Genomic DNA, 4691 nt, shown 5'->3' with positions numbered 1-4691 from the left:
TCTTGTCTTCTTCATTTGGAAAATACTAGTTAATCAAGTTATGTAAACCTTCCACATGGTCCCACATTTTATTATATAACGTCAAGAAAATCACGTCTGTTAATTACACATCACCATTGATCCTATTAAAAAAGTCTTCAGGTATTGGGAAACTATCAAGCTGAAAGTGCCTGACAGAAGTTTTCCAAAATTCTAATTTTCATTTGAAAACTTGAATTTTATCATTGGCAAAAAATACTGTTATGTTATTTGACGTAACAGGTTTACTTTATTCTTAAAAAAAAAAAATCTGGTAGAAACCCTCAGAGCAGAATCTCTGTTTAGTTCTCTGGAAGAGGATTGAAACACAGACACTTCTTTAAAAATGGCAATGGTATCAGAATTCCTCAAGCAGGCCTGGTTCATTGAAAATGAAGAGCAGCAGTACCTTAATACTGTGAAGTCATCCAAAGGTGGTCCTGGGTTGGCGGTGAGCCCCTATCCTTCCTTCAATCCATCTGCAGATGTTGCGGCCATCCACCAAGCCCTGACGGTTAAAGGTGTAGATGAAGGGACCATCATTGACATACTAACTAAGAGAACCAATGCTCAGCGTCAACAGATCAAAGCAGCGTATCTCCAGGAGAAGGGAAAGCCCCTGGATGAAATGCTGAAGAAGGCCCTTACAGGCCACCTGGAGGAAGTTGCTTTAGCACTGCTAAAAACCCCAGCACAGTTCGATGCTGATGAACTCCGTGCTGCCATGAAGGGCCTTGGAACTGATGAAGACACTCTGATTGAAATATTGACATCAAGAGGTAACAAAGAAATCAGAGAAATTAACAGAGTCTACAGAGATGAACTGAAAAGAGATCTGGCCAAAGATATAACCTCAGACACATGTGGAGATTTCCGGAATGCTTTGCTTTCTCTTGCTAAGGGTGACCGAAGTGAGGATTTCGGTGTAAATGAAGACTTGGCTGATACGGATGCCCGGGCCTTATATGAAGCAGGAGAAAAGAGAAAGGGGACAGATACCAACGTGTTCGTTACCATTCTTACCACCAGGAGCTACCCCCATCTTCGCAGAGTGTTTCAGAAATATACCAAGTACAGTAAGCATGACATGAACAAAGCTCTGGACCTGGAGATGAAAGGTGACATTGAGAAATGTCTCACAGCCATTGTGAAGTGCGCTACCAGCAAACCAGCTTTCTTTGCCGAGAAGCTTCATCATGCCATGAAGGGTGTTGGAACTCGTCATAAGGAATTGATCAGGATTATGGTTTCCCGTTCTGAAGTTGACACGAATGATATCAAGGCATTCTATCAGAAGAAGTATGGCGTCTCTCTTTGCCAAGCCATCATGGATGAAACCAAGGGAGATTATGAAAAAATCTTGGTGTCTCTTTGTGGAGGAAACTAAACATTCCTTTCATGGTCTCAAGCATTTTGGTCAGAAGATATTTTAATTATTTTAGTTATATCTCTTCTTTCTATCACATAGGCTTCATAAGAAAGTTTCTTCAGGAGGATTACAGTGTAGCTACCTGATTTCTGAAACATACAGCCTATAAATAATTTTTATATCACAACTCTGTATAACAGAGATAAGCTAGTTTTTTTTGATATGTTTACCTTGAACCAAAAACCCCACACTCAAGTTGTTCTAGCAACATTACTTGGGGAAGATGTCTATGTAGAAGAAAATAAAATAATGTTATAAGACAAAAAAAAAAAAAATCTGACAAATACCTGCGTATGAATAGCTACAAATACCTGCGTATGAATGATTTGTCAGTCAACTATAATTGGTATTCCATGAAAAACAGGGGCTTATTCAGCTTGCAACTCAGACAGTATTTGATTAGGACAAATGGCAGTGTTATCTTGTTCAACCTACTATATAAATACTTTTCTTTGAGAGAATTGTCATACTTCAGGATGCAGCACAAACTTCTATGCATATTTCCCATTTTGCCACATAGAATATTAAAAAATGTGTATTTCAAAGGTTAGGATTTAATTAAATTAGTACTGTTACTATTTCACATAGGACTTCTTAAATGAAAATGATCCCCTCCCGTTTTCTTTCTGCGAATGGTGGTGGTAAGGAACACCGTGATTACCTGTTCATTCTGTTGCCCCTGCCTTGATTTGTTCTTAAGGCACCAGCAGTTTTACCCACCATTGCTTTTGTACCATCATTGCAAATATAAAAGCAATTGTCCAAGGATAGATTATGAGTTTCAAAAAAGTTAGTATATACTTTAAATGTTTCATCATTCCTTGTGTTTGTTGTTAAGCATTCAAATAAAAGATCTTCGCTGAGGGCTGGTGCTGATACCAGATGAGTATAACCAGAACAGCAAGTCCAGACAGTCTGTAGATTGGTCCATTTCTAAAACAAAAATGTAATTCTGCAGACAAAAATCAATTGTTCGCAGTTAAATCTATAATTCAGTGAGTTACTGTTTCATTGGGAAGAGGCAGTGCTATGATTTCTTTTACTGACTTTTCATCTAGAAGATATTCAGCAAAATAAACGCTATCAGGCTTTATTGGTCTCTCACCTGTGATATTCACTTCATCAGCCAGTGCACCATAATAACTTACTCTGTAAGGTTATGGCTTTTTCAAGTTAGAAAAGCTGCTCCAAGTCATCTTTGGTTGTGCAAACGTTCATTACATCTATATTTAAAAATTCAATTTCTTTTCTTAAAACTCTGAATTATTGGTTTCAAAATGGTTACAACATAACTGGCACCATAAAACTATTTGAAAATGTTCTCATGCATTAGGCACAATAAGGTAAATTATTATCCTTATATAACCTTATATGTATATAAAGCCCAAAGAGAGAGATAGCATCATTGTATTTTTATTTCTTATTCTTTCTCCCTTCCATGGATCACACAACTCACTGATATGCTATTTATCATTTTTGGTATCTTTAGATGTTGACAGTGCATCTGAGCCATGGGGAAATGAGTCTTAGACTGTCCCTCTTTTAAGTAAAAGATCAGGTTCCAGAGTTAGGTGAAGATTTTAATCTCCTCTCTACCTGTAATGGAGCAGTGTGACTTTAGACAAATTCTCCAGGCCCCAGTTCTTAAAATACTTTTTTTATACATCAGGAAGCATCAGTGGCTTTGGGGAGTTCTGGCTTGAGGTATCTAAAGAGACTATAGTCAAAACATTGGCCAGTGCTGCAGTTACCTGAAAGCCTGCTGTAGGCCCAGGGGAATCTTCTTTCAAAGTAGCTCACTCACTTGGCCTCAGCTGACTTTTCCAGATGGTGCGATGTCTTCCTGTCGTGGTGGCTGTCTCCCCCAGAATGACCATTCAACCATCTATCAGTAGAGCAATGACAACATATCATCACTCAGCCTAATATACCAAATTGGGTTTATATTTCAACATTTAAATGAAGCAAAGTATATTTATTTACATTTGCTTTTTGCAGTGATATTAATAACCATTTTTGATTGTGTGTGGGAGGCCTTCTAGGCATCAGGAGTTACAGTCTTCCCAAACAGTATTATTGCTTTGGCAGTGCATAGAAAGGTTTGTTTAGTTTGAAACACTGGTCTTTCATTGACCATTTTGGTCTATATGAAGTTCTCCAGTTGTCATGATTGTGAAGTTTAAATTTTTGTATAACAAGTAAAACAGGAAGATAATTAATTAAAATGGCGAGATAATTCTGTAAAAAAATTTTTGTCTATGAATTTATCTGAATGGGTATTTAGGCCCATTATTATCCATAACATATGGTAGGAGAAAAAAAATCCAAATTGATTTTCTTGGGAAACTCCAATATATCAGTGTTCTCCAGAGAAACAGAACCAATAAGTTTTACATAAACATATAAAAAGAGATTTATTATGAAGGATTTATTATGAGGCCAACAAGTCCCACTACCTGCCGTCTGCAAGCTGGAGAACCAGAAAAGCTGGCGGTGTAGTGCTAGTCCGGGCCCAAAGGCCTGAGAACCAGGGGAGCTAGTAGTGTAAGTCCTGGCTGGGGTGTGAAGGACCAAGAACCAGATGTGCTGATGTAGGGAAAGGTGGATTGCAGTTGACGAAGAGTCTCTGCCTTTTTGTTCTATTCTGGCCTGCAATGGCCTGGATGATGCCTACCCACACTGGGGAGCAGGGATCTTTTTTACTCAGTCTGCTGATTTAAATGTTAATCTCTTCCAGAAACACTTACCCTAAAATAATGTTTTACCAGCTGTCTGGGCATTTCTTATTTCCGTGAAATTAACACATAAAATTAACCATCACTCTCACCATTTCATCTGAAGCATTTTTTAAGCAATTTTGGTTTCTGAGCTTTGTATGTTCCACAGATGTATCAAGGGAGTTGTTTCCTTTTTATATATTTATAAAAATTACCAAAAAGTTAGGGGGAGGGAGAGGCAACGGAAGTTTCAGGGAAATACATTTGTGAGAAACAAGGAAATATAGTAACTTGTTGCTTAACTCAGGGATACATTCTGAGAAATGTGTTGTTAGGTGATTTTGTCCTTATGTGAACATCACAGAGTCTAATTACACAACTTGAATGGTGTAGCCTTCTATACACGTAGCTTGTTGCTGCTAGGCTACAAACCTTTTCAGAGCATATTTTCATAGTGAATGCTGTCAAGAGGTGTTCAACCTTCTTTTTGTTTCTGCCGCATGTAGGAAGAAGAATCAGGCATCTTG

General features: G+C 37.9%; 1 pseudogene across 1 annotated transcript; it reads left to right on the top strand.

Annotated features, from left to right (window-relative positions):
* Positions 1-283: 283 nt before the first annotated feature.
* Positions 284-1716, top strand: LOC100965688 (annotated as a pseudogene). The gene has a single exon (XR_001161795.2). The product of XR_001161795.2 is annotated as an annexin A1 pseudogene (transcript).
* The last annotated feature ends 2975 nt before the right edge of the window (positions 1717-4691 follow it).

Source organism: Otolemur garnettii, unplaced genomic scaffold (assembly GCF_000181295.1).
Source record: "Otolemur garnettii isolate 467f Iridium unplaced genomic scaffold, OtoGar3 scaffold00220, whole genome shotgun sequence".
Lineage (NCBI taxonomy): Eukaryota > Metazoa > Chordata > Mammalia > Primates > Galagidae > Otolemur > Otolemur garnettii.
This window is presented reverse-complemented; position numbering and strand designations above follow the sequence as displayed.